The sequence below is a fragment of the Doryrhamphus excisus genome, linkage group LG18, assembly GCF_037039965.1.
Source record: "Doryrhamphus excisus strain RoL-2023G ecotype Guam linkage group LG18, RoL_Dexc_Guam_v1.1, whole genome shotgun sequence".
Classification (NCBI taxonomy): Eukaryota; Metazoa; Chordata; class Actinopteri; order Syngnathiformes; family Syngnathidae; genus Doryrhamphus; species Doryrhamphus excisus.
In genome coordinates, this window is record NC_136374.1 from 2,037,366 (window position 1) to 2,053,996 (window position 16,631).

Below are 16,631 nucleotides of genomic sequence, written 5' to 3' on the forward strand. Positions count from 1 at the left end.
GATAAGCGGTAGAAAATGAATGAATGAATGAATTATTAATATTGGTAGCGGTACTAGTAGTAGTAGTATATTATTATTATTTCCTTGTGATAATATTAGTGATAATCAGTGATTCAATTATTTATTTTATTTATTTATGCTAAAATAATTAATTAATTACCCACAAAATAAAGATACAATAATAATCATATTTATTCACATTACTATTACATACATTAATTTTTTTGTAAAATTATTATTGTTATTTTGGCATAATTATTAGTATGCATTAATACATTTTAAAAGGTAATTTTAAATGTATAATATTAAAATAATAATACAACAACATTTATTATTATTCATTCATTCAACTACCGCTTATCCTCACGAGGGTCGCGTTGTTGATTGCTGGAGCCTATCCCAGCTGTCTTGGGGCGAGAGGCGGGGTACACCCTGGACTGGTGGCCAGCCAATCACAGGGCACATATAGTCAAACAACCATTCACACTCACATTCATACGTACCTATGGACAATTTGGAGTCGCTAATTAACCTAGCATGTTTTTGGAATGGGGGAGGAACATTTATTATTATAATAGTCATTAATGTTAAAAAAATAAATATTTTTTAAATATATATTTAATATATATTTTTTATATTTTTCCTTATATATATTTTTTAATATTATTATTTTTTTATATATATTTTCATAATAAAATTATAAATAAAATCATTAAATAATATTATTTTTATAATAAAATTATAAATAAAATCATTAAATAATATTATTTTATAATAAAATTATAAATAAAATCATTAAATAATAATATCAATAATGTTAATAATTATTATTTTTGTGGGTAAAAAAAGTGATAATTTGCAGTGGCAAGCCTGTTTCCTGGCCTGTGGAGAAATAACTATTGCTTGCATTCCCGGTCCAAGCTGCTCAAATGCTGCAACCATCTGCTCCTACGAAAGAGAAAGTGATAACCAAGCGACGTAGTGAGACATCTTTCTCTTTTTTCTCAGTGTTTCATTTTATCCCACGTTGTTTCGTTATGGAACCACCACCCTGCCGTCCGTCTTTGAGCAGGTTGTGTATAAAATCTCAATGAAGCCACGGAAGATGAAAACAGAGCAGAGCGAGACTTCCTGTTCTGTGACACGATTCCATCAGTTTCACATTGAGCCCGGGAGCTCAGAGACGTGGACTGAATGGAAAGAAGCCTGCTGAGGTTTTTCTAGCATAATCCAGGAAACGCTTGTATCATCGAACATCCGGTGTGCAAAGCAAGTTTGGGAGAAAAAAACACCGACGTTGGACTTCATTGGTGCGTACAAATCTCAACTACCACAACAACGCAAAGTTTGGAGATATTTAGTGGGCTTATTTTTGCGCTATAAACCTTGCACGGACCTCCACACTAGAACTTTCCCCTTAAAATGACATTCATACGCATACTGATCCTCATGTCTGTTGCCTTCCTAATACTCTCATCACAAAACAGTGATTTAAAATAAGTTATTTAAAATAAAAATGATGAAAAATAAAAAAAAAAACACAGCTGAGTGTATTCTTAACCAATCAAATGCCTTTAAATGCGCAGGGCCCACCGGACTGCACATCAGAAGCCACAATGATGCATCACCGCGTGGACCAGGTATACCCTGGACTGGTGGCCAGCCAATCACAGGGAACATATAGACAAACAACCATTCACACTCATATTCATACCTATGGACAATTTGGAGTGGCTAATTAACCTAGCATGTTTTTGGAATGTGGGAGGAACATTTATTATTGTAATAGTCATTAATGTTAAAAAAATAATTACTACTGTATAATGTAATAATAATAATTTTAAAAAATATATATATATTTAATATATATTTTTCATATTATTTTATTATATTATTTTTATAATAAAATTATAAATAAAATCATTAAATAATAATAGCAATAATGTTACTAATTATTATTTTTGTGGGTAAAAAAAACAGTGCCGCCCCTAATATTTTTTTTTTATATAATTTGGTTTTCATTATAATTTCATGACACAAGGAGTATTTTGAGCATTGAACCGGCTGAAAAAAAAATCCATCTTTTTTCTACTAAGAACATACGGTTCCGTTTGGATTGAGCTGGTAGGTCAGTTTCCCACCACTTCAAACTGATCGACCTTGGCCGTTTTATTAGAATGGATGATATCGCCCCCCCCCCCCCCCCCTCCCCCCTCCAACCCCCCCACATCCCTTTGTTCAACCTAAGCACCACTTCTGGGACTCCGTAATGGAAAAGCTGAAAAATCCGTCGTGCTCGTCCATCAGCGTGAGCTCAACTGGAGCATCTTGACCTCACGGTCGTACAACAAAAAATTACAGGTTGAAGCGTCCGTATGATGTGAATATTAAAAATATGAATGTTGTTCTTAAAGTTGTTTTTAAATGCGCAGGGCCCACCGGACTGCACATCAGAAGCCACAATTTGCATAACCACGTGGACCGCCTCGAGAAGCGGGGTCGGGGTATACCCTGGACTGGTGGCCAGCCAATCACAGGGCACATATAGACAAACAACCATTCACACTCACATTCATACCTATGGACAATTTGGAGTGGCTAATTAACCTAGCATGTTTTTGGAATGTGGGAGGAACATTTATTATTGTAATAGTCATTAATGTTAAAAAAATAATTACTACTGTATAATGTAATAATAATAATTTTAAAAATATATATATATATTTAATATATATGTTTATATTTTTCCTTATATATTTTTTTATTATTATATTATTTTTTATAATAAAATTATAAATAAAATCATTAAATAATAATAGCAATAATGCTACTAATTATTATTTTTGGGGGTAATTTTTGTCGTATTTGACAAACCGGCAGACGCCCACCCCCAGTGAAACCAGTTGATTGCTTGGATGAGTGGAGTTCTGACATTGACTTCGTCGAAGTTGCGTGGCACAAATGAGATAAAAGATCAGGATGTTTTATGAAATCATTAAGAATAAATGCGATTTGCCGTTCAGCATCTTTTCTAATGCGGTTAGCGCCATAATATGGAGACAGTCTGATCTTCCGTGGCGAGATGACAACTCCGATTGGAACCATTATGTCGGTTTGAAACGGATTCTGCCTGTACAAAACAAAAGTCTTTGAAATGTTGCATCTTTACTGCCTGAGCAGCGTCTTGATAAAAACAAACTCTGCTGGACCGATTAGCTTCTTGGCGGAGGTCATTAAATCAATCTGATTGGACCAAACTTTGCTCTACTGGTCGTTACGAGAGACTTGAAACCGGATTAATGCGCCACCGTAAAGTCCTTCCAACTTTCTGTCACCGTGCTGCTTCCACAGACAAGACACGCTCATATCACCGAGTACTTTGGTACAAGACAAAAAATTAAAAAAAATTAAAAAAAAATTTAAAAACTAAAAAAAAATTAATAAAAATTAATAAAATAAATGTATAAATAAAATAAATTTGCTAAATACAAGGATGAAGAGTCTTGAACCAGTCATGATGTGCTATATATATCACTATATTGACACTTACTATGGTACCCATTATGGCATTGGATGCTCATATCACCGAGTACTTTGGTACAAGACAAAAAAATTAAAAAAAATTAAAAAAAAATTTAAAAACTAAAAAAAAATTAATAAAAATTAATAAAATAAATGTATAAATAAAATAAATTTGCTAAATACAAGGATGAAGAGTCTTGAACCAGTCATGATGTGCTATATATATCACTATATTGACACTTACTATGGTACCCATTATGGCATTGGATGATCATATCACCTCCTACTTCGGCACATGACAAAAAATTTAATTTAATTTAATTTAATTTAATTTAATTTAATTTAATTTAATTTAATTTAATTTAATTTGATTTTATTTTATTTAATTTTATTTAATTTTATTTAATTTTATTTAATTTTATTTAATTTTATTTAATTTTATTTGGAAAGCAGGAAGTGAACAAATGTAACAGCTAGTGACCAGTTGAAAAATTGCAAGAATGTACACTGTTGGATCCAAACCCATTGACTGACGGCCATTTTCAGAGAAGATAGCTCCATACTGCTTTGGGGCATTTTGGCAATATCATAACCGGAATATTAGCAATAACCTGCTATGCGCACGGCCATGTAAACACCAATAAGCATTTGAAGCAAAGCTTATTAAATCCTACCCCTCCATCTGGTACTTTCACAATCAGTAACTATTACATTTGTTCACTTCCTGCTTTCCATAATACAGTTTAAGGTTTTTTTTGTTTTTTTTATATTATTAAAATATTATTTTTAATAATAATATTATTATAATAATATTATTATATTACATTATTATATTACATTATTTTATATTATGTTATATTATAATATTATTCAATATAATATTATTATTTAAATATTATTATTATTATTATTATTATTTTTCCCACCTCTGTTCCACACCACAACTTGCTACAGCCTGTCTAATGTTTTTAATCTAAGTGTGATGTCATTATTCTTGCTAATCAGACAATAAAATACAGAGAAGGCTTCTTCCCTTCGAAGGTGCTTGTCACTGCTGTACTTCCAGTCGGACATCAACAAGTGCTTTGAATATACTTTTTTGCTCTGCTGAATTAATTAATCTGACTGCAAGATGGAGGACCATCCGCTTGGCAACACTTTGTCAACATTAGTTTGAAGTCACGTCCTTCAAAATAAAAGCACACCAGGCCGTCAGGTCTTTACATCAGCACCGCCAACAAATAACAAAATGAATGAAAAGAACTACCATGTTGTCATGGTGACGGGAAAGGGTGTATTATTACACCAACGATCACATGTAAAGACTTTTGTACATTGTTGGATTAATTTTTTTTATGTATCTAGAAATTAACTCGACGTCTTTACAAGTTCATTTAAGTCCTTCTGGGCTTTGTCGTAAAAAAAAAAGATATTTGGACTGAGCGTTAGAAACCTGACCTTAATGCTGTATGAACATAATACTACTTGGATCTGTCTTTTTAAGGTCTGTTAGAAGTAATCAGCTAATCAGCTAAGTTTCACTCGCTAAGAGGATTATGTTCAACTAAATGGGATTTTCTTTGTGCCGCTGATTCCATTCCAATAGGAGCTGCTTTAGTCGGGTTTTAAATGGAGATGCTTTTTAACTTTCTGTTTCTCAAGACCGATATTGAACAGATAACTTTATTTAGATGTTAGTTTGCACACCCGGAGGTAAAAAGGACTGGATTTGACCAAGTGTACCTGTTGATCTGTCCTAATCTAATATCATGACGTTACTACTACCGCATCACTACTATAAGGAGAACCAGAGTATAAAGGGGAGGGAGGCACCTGACATGGCCCAGAAAGGTGCACTGTATTCGGGCACATGCTCCAAGCAGCCGGGGTGATACCACGGAGGTCTCTGGCAAAACTTTGCACTTTATCATCATCGCAGTGCTGGCATTTCAGGTGCATGATAAGGTTTTATGTGTGATTGATAGCCCCCCCACCACCACCCCACCCCCCTCATCTCGGAGCACTTGGTACAACCAGCACACAAAATGTCTTCCTCGGAAAGTGAAGTTGATTTGCTAACCTGCACAATACGGGTAATCTCGCTATTTTTAATGTTATATAATTTATTCCGGAATATCGATATAATTATTACGCACACCCAGTTTTAAGGTAATGAAGCTAATTTGCTAAATTGACATAATCAATTACAGATATCTTCCACTTCTAGACCCATAATGGTGTCTTGTCCATCTTCTCAGGTGACAATACTCTAATAATCAATGTATAAATCAGGGGTGTCCAAAGTGCAGCCTGGGGGCCAATTGCGGCTGTTTCTTTATTGGCCTGCAGCACATTCAAAAAACAAGAATTTCCGGAGAAAAATAAAAGAAAAATCAACAGTAATTTGACAAGAATAACAAAAGAAAAAGTCTTAATTAATTAATTAATCATTTATAATATATGAGAAACAAACAAAACAAGATGGCCAACCTCTCCCCCACCCTGGGGTAGAGGATAAAACATTCCACTGTTCTCAAATATCTTAATTTTTATTTTTCTACACAAAATAAGATGAAAAATAAATAAACAAATCAAGAATAAAGAAAATCAATCAATCAGTAATAAATAAATAACTATAATAATAATAATAAAAACTTAAGAAAGCACATATAGTTTTGGGTAGACAAATATTTTTTTCAGATTAAAATAAACAAAGCATTATTAGAGCCCTGTAGACATGACAAAACACGACTATAGTCACATTTATACTCTTTTTATTTACAACATCTTGTTAGCATCGAGTTAGCATGGGTCTTGAGACACATGCTAACTCGCAAACTCAAGAGCTAGCGACCTAAACGGTAGCCTTCAAGTTATTTCCTTTCAACTTAAATAGCCAAAAACTTACCACTTCCACACGGATAGGGAGGATAACTATTAACAGTTATTTAACCTTTAACATGAACATGAATCAAACATAATAATTTTTTCTGGGTACATGATACCGTACAGCATCCATATCAAACTTGCGCAGGCCGCACTAACATTAAACGTTCATATCAAGGCGGGGGCCGTGTGTTTGAGACCCCTGGTCTTGAGACACATGCTAACTCGCAAACTAGAGAGCTAGCGACCTAAACGGTAGCCTTCAAGTTATTTCCTTTCAACTTAAATAGCCAAAAACTTACCACTTCCACACGGATAGGGAGGATAACTATTAACAGTTATTTAACCTTTAACATGAACATGAATCAAACGTAATAATTTTTTCTGGGTACATGATACCATACAGCATCCATATCAAACTTTACATTAAACTTTCATATCAAGGCGGGGGCCTCAAACTAGTGTCCTGCGGGCCACATTTGGCCTATTATAATAGATAATAGATTTGACAACAAGCTGAGTGTGATCTCCGAGGAAGACTTTAAATGCTTCCGTAAAACAAAATGTTTGCACTGCATTAAGGCTCTGCTGATGTTTCCTCCATTCCTATCATATTTCACTATTCATAGCCAAAAGTGCTGGGATGCTGCTCAAATCAAAACAACCCCCCCCCACCCCCAACACAACCCAAACTCCCCAAGCCCCCCTTTAACGCTCTGCCAGCCATCATTCAAAATAGAAAAATATAAGAATGAGTCATCAGCGTGTTCATCGTTAAAAAAAAATCTAACAGGAAGTCATGTAGACTCAACCCAAGCCAAAAAGAATTTAAATGATTAAATACATGATAATTAAAAATAAATTCAAAATAAAAAGGACTGAAATACAATAAAAATACAAATAAGGAAAAATGAAAATGACTTAAACTGTACAAAATAAGTTAAAAAATACACTAAAATGATCTCAATGTGTGTACAAAATAATAAAGAACACCTGAAAACTACTTGAATAAAAGTCTAAATAATAATAAAAAGCAATGGAAAGAACTGAAAAATAACTTCAATCAAAGTGTAAAAAATATACAACTTGAATAAAGTAAAAATTAATCATAAAATAAATACAAATAAAAATGTGAGGAAAAAAATGATGAGAAAATAAACAAAAAATGATGAATAAAAATGTAAAAAATAATACATTATTAAAAAGTAAGACATTAATAACGAAAAATGAAAATGACTACCATTAAAGTGTACTAAAATAATACAAATAAAGAAAAATTAAATATAAAAAAATTACTTAAAGTGAGAAAAATTGACTTGTATCAATGTAAAAATGTAATAAAAATCAAAATGACTAAAAAAGGTGTAAAACAATGTAAATAAAAAATTACTTAAATCAAAAAATAAAATTGAAAATAAAAATAACTTCAATTGTAGAGTATTAAAATGTGTGTGTGAACCTATGGAAAACAGAGAATAAAGCTAATGTTCTGCAATACGGTTGCATGGCAACCAAGTCATGGATCCCCCCCTCCACCCCCGCTTGAGTCATGGAAGACTGAAGGGAGAACATTCATTGATGACACACCAGCAGACGAGAAGACGGCAAATTCAATTACAGCCACTGGAAGGAAGACCTTGCTGTCTAACCTGCTGCTTGGAACACGTTGGCCTGCCGTGTCTGGATTGGCTGATGGCAGCGCCATGGACAAGGAGGGAGGATGGAGGATAGAGGATGGAGGATGGAGGATGGAGGATGGAGGATGGAGGATGGAGGATGGAGGATGGAGGATGGAGGATGGAAGATGGAGAATGGAGGATGGAAGATGGAGGATGGAGAATGGAGGATGGAAGATGGAGGATAGAGGATGGAGGATGGAGGATGGAAGATGGAGGATGGAAAATTGAGGATGGAGGATGGAAGATGGAAAATTGAGGATGGAGGAATGGAGGATGAAAGATGGAGGATGGAAGATGGAGGGTGGAGGATGGAGAATGGAGGATGGAAGATGGAGGATGGAAGATGGAGGGTGGAGGATGGAGAATGGAGGATGGAAGATGGAGGATGGAAGATGGAGGGTGGAGGGTGGAGGATGGAGAATGGAGGATGGAGGATGGAGGATGGAAGATGGAGGGTGGAGGATGGAGAATGGAGGATGTAAGATGGAGAATGGAAGATGGAAGATGGAGGATAGAGGATGGAGGATGGAAGATGGAAGATGGAAGATGGAGGATGGAAGATGGAGGATGGAGGATGGAGGATGGAAGATGGAGGATGGAAGATGGAGGATGGAGGATGGAAGATGGAGGATGGAAGATGGAGGATGGAAGATGGAGGATGGAAGATGGAGGATGGAAGATGAAGGATGGAGGATGGAAGATGGAGGATGGAAGATGAAGGATGGAGGATGGAAGATGGAGGATGGAAGATGGAGGATGGAATATGGAGGATGGAAGATGGAGGATGGAAGATGAAGGATGGAAGATGAAGGATGGAGGATGGAGGATGGAAGATGGAGGATGGAAGATGGAGGATGGAGGATGGAAGATGGAGGATGGAAGATGGAGGATGGAAGATGAAGGATGGAGGATGGAAGATGGAGGATGGAAGATGGAGGATGGAAGATGGAGGATGGAAGATGAAGGATGGAGGATGGAAGATGGAGGATGGAAGATGGAGGATGGAAGATGGAGGATGGAGGATGGAAGATGAAGGATGGAGGATGGAAGATGGAGGATGGAAGATGGAGGATGGAAGATGGAGGATGGAAGATGGAGGATGGAAGATGGAGGATGGAAAATGGAAGATGAAAGATGGAAAATGGAGGATGGAAGACAAAGGATGGAGGATGGAAGATGGAGGATGGAAGATGGAGGATGGAAAATGGAAGATGAAAGATGGAAAATGGAGGATGGAAGACAAAGGATGGAGGATGGAAGATGGAGGATGGAAGATGAAGGATGGAAGATGAAGGATGGAAGATGGAGGATGTAAAATGCTGTCAACCCTGCAACCAAACTGTTTCCCAACCAAAATGTCGGAGCCAAGCCCTCATAGACTAAGCTGCTACAACTTCTACAAGGACTACGGGGGCCTCCAAAGGGAGGATTAAAAATAAGCGTACCTCCAACATGAAGTCTCTTCATCTTGACGTGTCAAACTGGCTCCTTGCTTGTGAAGATAATATTATGGCTGACTATCCGCCTTAGAAAACTGAAACCCGACCCTCCTCGGCGTTCATTGAACCTTTCCAAAGCCAAGGAACGACACTTCATTAATGGACCGCTGCCGGAGCCTCTGGATTGAATTCCATCAGGGGCCAATCCAAGAAAACCGCAGAAGGCCTTTTGTTTGACCTTCAAGGAATTCTTTTGGAATGATGCCCGAGACATGAACACACGTGTCTTTCCTTGTGTGGTCCTTTAGATATAAAAACAGTTCAAACCAGGCAACTAAGAATGCACGTAATGGGACACACCTATTCCGAGGAAACTTCCAAAAAGCATCAACAACATTCCAGGTTCCACGTTGATGTCACAAACTTAGAAAATACTCTTCACTAAACAGTCCCATATTTTCCTTGTGCTGGTCGGGAATCTGCAACTTCAACCACCAAACCTAAACAATTAGCCATTAGCCATTAGCGTTAGCGTTAGCACCGTGCTAACACGGTGAAATCAGAGCAGTGAAGCGAGGGAGTTGACCTCGACGTAGATGGCGGACTTGGTTCAGTACATTATTTATAAAACAGTCGTCATGCCAAAACATTGTGTTGCTGCCGGATGTTCACAGTATACAGTCATACTGAAAGTTTGTTTTTTTGTTGAAAAGAGGAAAGTTTAACACAAAAATGGACCTTTGAAGTGATCAATTTACTGAGTGGCCATTTTCCATTCAAACAGTCGATAATGACCCCACTACACTCATTAATAAACCAATTAAAAATAAAATTTGAAGTATAAGCAACTCCAGAGTAATTTACACTTACCATTGTGTGTTTAGAAGACCACCAATCTTCATCTCCATGTCTTTTTTTTTTTTGCCCATCATTCCCAATCCTTATCTGAAACATGAACAGTTATAACAGGAGTTATAATGAGCTAGCTAACAATGGACGTCAAAAGAAAGCCAATTTTGACGCTATAGCCCTCACAAAAAAAATTAAAAAAAACGCCAACTTGTATATTATCAAATCTACAGTGATATTATTATTGTAGCAACTAACATGGAAAAAAAAAATAGAGCGGACGGAAAAGAATAGCTAGCTAGCTAGCTCTCCATTTGGCTTAACGAGATGCTGTTTGCCGTCAGCATTTTTGACCTGAGGACTGGAGCACACGTCTTGTGCTGGAAGATACGGCCATGCCAAGGTGCGAGAACATACTGCGAGATTTGAAGAAAAAGTTTTCTAAGTGCTTTAGTTGGCGCAGGTAGAATGCGAATACACAATGCCATGCAACCTTGGTTAGCGTCATTCATTCCTTCCAGAAGGTCCGACTCTAACCAAAACAAACTTCTAAACCAGGGGAAAAAAAAGCTGCTGTAATTTGTAATTAAGAATCCATCAAAATCTAAGTCATAATAATACAACAATAATGCCATAATATTGTTTTAGTAGCTTAAAGCTGAAATATTCATGATTTTTTTAAATGTCGTAATATTCTGAAAAAACAATAATTTTGTAATTTTTGGAAAATTAGTTTGCAAAAAAGAACATGTAATGCTGTGATAATAAAGTCAACATATTATGGGAATGTAGTCATAATTACAATTCTAAAAAATGTACATTAAGAAAGTAAAATACAGTAAAATTAAATAAATATTAAACATACTTTTTAAATTTTTTTTGAATTTAAGAAAAATAAATAAATAAAATAAATAAACAATAGAAATGGAAAAAGGAGCTATAATTTGTCTATAATAAAGCTATATACCAACAAGAAGGTGACGTAATATTATAATAAGTCAAAAAAGAAAGAATAAAGAAAAAAATAATAAACTTATTAAAATTAAAATTAATATTTTAATTATATATATATATTTTTTAAATTTTTTATTATTTTGTATTATATTTTTATTATATTACATATAATATTTATATATTTTTTTTATAAAAAATAAATAAATAAAATTAAATAAAATAGAGAAGAACATTTACAGTTTAAAAATATTTTTTTACAAAAACAGCAGAAATTGGGGGAAAAACAAGAAAAACATTTTACGAGAATAAAGTCAAAATATTAAAATCAAAAAGTTGGAATATAATGAGGGAAAAAGTCTTAATTTAATTACACCAATGACCAAAAATGTGAAGAGCATGAAGTTGAAATTAAAATAAAATATTAATATTAATGAAGTGGTACTACAGTCCTGATCAAATGACCAAAAATGCGAAGAGCATGAAGTTGAAATTAAAATAAAATATTAATATTAATGAAGTCGTACTACAGTCCTGATCAAATGACCAAAAATGTGAAGAGCATGAAATTGAAATTAAAATAAAATATTAATATTAATTAAGTCGTACTACAGTCCTGATCAAAACATTAAGAAAAAGTCATATTCCAACGACAAAAAAGTTGCAATTTTAAGACAAATTTCTGAAAATATTGTTACATATAAAGATTTTGAGAAACAAGAAAACAAAATAAAGTTAAATATTAAAGGGAAAAGTTATAATATTAGTAGAATAAAGTCAGAATATAAAAAAAAATCACAAAAAATCATTAAGATTGTTATTATAGTTGAAAAAAAAAAGTTGCATTCTGAGGAGAAAAAGTCAAATTTTCCGAGAATAAACATCCTTTCCTCAGCGTACACAAAGTTGGGACACTTCGGCATTGAAAGACTCCATCCATCCCTCCATCCATCCTCGGTCCTCGGGATAGGAGGGCCAACGTCCCAAATGAATCACAGCTTGACGAACGTTGGCGCTAAATAAAATCTCACCTTATCTGCATGGGGGGGGGGGGGGGCAGCCTCAAAGGTGTCGCGTCGGGATTCAGTCTCGGCCTTTGTTGACCGTGCGAGTGAGACAGGAAATGAAGTGTTAAACCTGGACAAAGGGCAAAGAAGGGCAAAGAAAGCCATCAAATAAGGAAGCACAAGCAAATAAACAAAAGTTGGGCGACTTTAGGGCCCTCAAAGGAGGGTGTGCAGGCTGTGGCCCATTTGCAGTTCGCAGCTCGTTTTTTATTGTCCCTAGGCATAATTCTTTTGTAAAAATAATTTATGACATAATATGTAAAATAGCAAATAAAATTACAAACAGTAATTATATATGACATATGTACATAACATATATTATATTAATTATATATATTATATATTACATTAATTATATTATATTATTATTTGATGGAATATTTGATTTTGGTATTAAAAAATATGAATTATAAAAATAAAATTTGTATGACTATTGAATAATATAAATATAAAATATCCTAAAACCAACAATCAATTTTATTATATTTTAGGTTCTAAAAATTATATATACTGTAATAATTATTATTTTAATATACAATCCAAAAACTACTAAATTTTCTTTATATATATTTTATTATAGTATTACATTGCATTAATATTTTGTAATATTTATATAAATTAAAAGTTAAATTGTATTAATATTATAGTATTACATTGCATTAATATTTTGTAATCTTTATATAAATTAAATGTTAAATTGTATTAATATAAATTAAATATCATAAAATACATACAAAAAGATAATTGTATTTTACATATAGAATAATCCAAAAAAATATTATATTTTATTTAGATGTAATGTATTATGATTATTTTATATTTAAATGATGAAATATTCAAATATAATCCTAAAACATTAACAATAAAAAATAAGATATATAATTAAATAATTGTATTATATTTTATCATAACCAGAAATATCGGAACTGTGATTTTCTTGTTACCCAAATCACAGAATCGGCCAATAAAACATAATCTACTGCAGTATTTGTATCCGATATTGACATCATGTGAATGAACTGCCATCATCGTGAAGGAACGTTCGAAGTATTTCACCAGCAGACTACTGACTGCGCCCCCTGGCCCCTACCCCCTGGAGGGTCACCTGTATCTAAACTCCCAGCGATCTGTTTACATACCATTTTGGAATGTGGGAGGAAACCGGAGTACCCGGAGTAAACCCACGCATGCACGGGGAGAACATGCAAACTCCACACAGAGATGGACGAGGGTGGGATTGAACCCTGGTCTCCTAGCTGTGAGGTCCGCACGCTAACCACTCGACCGCCGTGCAGCCCAGTTGTATTGTAACAGGAAAAAAACAAAAACTTTCAATGAATGAAGTCATTTCAGGAAACATAATGTCATTTTAGTAGCATCATATTGAAATATTTACAAATATTTAAAATATTTTTTAAAGTTATACAGCAAGGGTCTCAAACACGCGGCCCGTGGGCCAAATGTGGCCCGCAGGACACTAGTTTGTGGCCCCCGCCTTGATATGAAAGTTTAATGTAAAGTTTGATATGGATGCTGTATGGTATCATGTACCCAGAAAAAATTATTACGTTTGATTAATGTTCATGTTAAAGGTTAAATAACTGTTAATAGTTATCCTCCCTATCCGTGTGGAAGTGGTAAGTTTTTGGCTTTTTAAGTTGAAAGGAAATAACTTGAAGGCTACCGTTTAGGTCGCTAGCTCTCTAGTTTGCGAGTTAGCATGTGTCTCAAGACCAGGGGTCTCAAACACACGGCCCCCGCCTTGATATGAAAGTTTAATGTTAGTGCGGCCCGCGCAAGTTTGATACGGATGCTGTATGGTATCATGTACCCAGAAAAAATTATTACGTTTGATTCATGTTCATGTTAAATAACTGTTAATAGTTATCCTCCCTATCCGTGTGGAAGTGGTAAGTTTTTGGCTATTTAAGTTGAAAGGAAATAACTTGAAGGCTACCGTTTAGGTGGCTAGCTCTCTAGTTAGCGAGTTAGCATGTGTCTCAAGACCCTGCAGTTGCGCAATATGTTGTAAATAAAAAGAGTATAAATGTGACTATAGTCGTGTTTTGTCATGTCTACAGGGCTCTAATAATGCTTTGTTCATTTTAATATGAAAAAAATCATTTGTCTACCCACCAACTATATGTGCTTTCTTAAGTTTTTATTATTATTATATTTATTTATTACTGATTGATTTTATTTATTCTTGATTTATTTATTTTCATCTTATTTTGTGTAGAAAAATAAAAATTAAGATATTTGAGAACAGTGGAATGTTTTATCAGAGCTTTTCTTGTAGAAAATCGGAACCAAAGCACTGAAAAAGTTTGTATATTTTTCTGTTTTTAATAAATGCGTTTTTTGTTTTTTTTTTGAAAACCTGATGCGACCCAGCCTCACCCACACCCTAGCTCCAGTGGCCCCCTGGTAAATTGAGTTTGAGACCCCTGTTATACAGTATGGGAGTAAAGTCATTAAAAAAAGATTATTAAAGAAGGTTTTATTTGAAAAAGTACTTAAAATGCAAAAGCTCATACTAATTTTTAAAATAATTTTTCCTGTAAATATCTCAAATGTAGCATATCTACGTATGTGTTGCTGTCTATATGTTACTGTACAAATTATCCAAGTGGAGTGAACTTGGATCCTTTCATTTTTCATGATGTGACCCCGGCTGGAGGGAAGACGTTTGGAATGAGGACCTTCCTGGAGACCATATGTGTGTGTGATTTTTCTGTCTCTGAAATGAGGTCAAGGACCAGCATCTAGTCGGGACGGTGCTGTTCCAAGAGGCGAGACATGCTAATTGTGAGGAAGGTAAACAGAAGTCAAGGTGGGGGGGACGGGATCAGAGGAGGTGGTGTAATGACCGACGTAGATCTGAGTCCAGCATCTGTCCGTCAAAGCGTGTCTTCTGTATCTGATGGGAAAGATAAGCGCATCTGGAGCGCCGCCTTTTGTCCAGGCTCCAGGCCGCCTCTGTTTTCCATCAAGATTAAGTTCTCGCTCACGTTTTGCTTTGACCCCAGGTTTTCCATCAGCATTCCGTTGATTGAATTAAAGTCATCCAATCCACCGCGTGTCAATGTTTTTATCGGCTTTGCGAGCAACTCGACTCGTGTCAATCAACGCAAACACGAGTGAAACAACTCATTCGTTTGCAGAAGGAAGCAGGTGAGACACCACCTGTTACGCCTATGGGGGGGTGCAATGTAAATATAACAATGAAACCTGGACACACTTCAGAGTAGTCAGTGTACGGCTTGGATTGCAGTGATTTCTTATTGTTTTAGCATGTTTGTCACACTTCAATGTTTAAGATCATCAAACTAATTGAAATATTAGTCAATGACAACACAACTCAACACAAAATGAAAATTTTAAATTAAACTAACAGTTAAGGAGGTTTACGCATTTGGAAGTGAAAGAGGTTTGGGATGGCCCTGAACGCGTCGTTTCAAAAACAAAAGGACAATGATCCGAAACACACTAGCAAGTCCACCTCTGATTTCTTTCAGTTTTTCCCTGGAGTCGAAACAGCGGATCTTTTCTTTTTTGATCCGCATACTACAGTAAAGTCTCGTTATATCGATATTCTCGGGAGTCGGAAAAAATACTGATATAACCGGACTATCCATATATCCGATCCTGCGCCGAACTGCATTAAAAGTGTGCAATAATGCACTCAACATTGTTCTATAGTATAGAACAATGTCGAGCAGCTTAAATCAATCTTTTGCTTATCGATATAAGCAGACCAAATTGGCTGGCGGGAGATGAAAAGGGCATCGTAGTAACCGGATTATCATAATAACCGGGTATCGTACTAACGGAACTAATTATATCATAAAAGACTAGAAATTTGCCGGGAAATGAAAATAGTATCGTAATAAGTAGTAATTCATTATAACAAGACTTTACTGTAATTTTTTGCTTGAGACCTTTAAATACCAGATGCCTTGTTCTTCCTGATGAATACAGATGATGCTTAGTGGAGATTTGAACCCAAGGCGTCTGCTCCAAAGTCCAGAATGCTAACCACTACACCACAGTGGGCCCAAGTCCACTGCTGATGGCCTCTCCAAAGTCTTCTGTAGAGGTCTAGTCAAAGTCCTGACCTGAACCCTATTGAGATGCTGTGGTATGACCTTTAAAAGGCACTAGAAGAGACTCATTGCAAGTTATAACAAACGCTTGATTGCAGTTGTTGCTGCTAAGGGTGGCCACACTAGTTATTA

At 35.2% G+C, this 16,631-nt stretch overlaps 1 protein-coding gene across 2 annotated transcripts in view; it reads right to left on the reverse strand.

Moving 5' to 3' along the window:
• The window catches only part of oxtra (oxytocin receptor a), a 36,531-nt gene extending 22,798 nt beyond the window's left edge, over positions 1–13,733 (reverse strand). Inside the window, exons 1-3 of one of the 2 annotated variants that reach the window (XM_078798597.1) lie at positions 13,533–13,733; positions 12,358–12,463; positions 10,397–10,471 (exon numbers count right to left, since the gene is read on the reverse strand). The gene's annotated coding sequence lies outside the window, so the exon portion shown is untranslated. The remainder of the gene's footprint in view (positions 1–10,396; positions 10,472–12,357; positions 12,464–13,532) is intronic. The other variant, XM_078798596.1, reaches the window with a different exon arrangement.
• Positions 13,734–16,631: the final 2,898 nt, after the last annotated feature.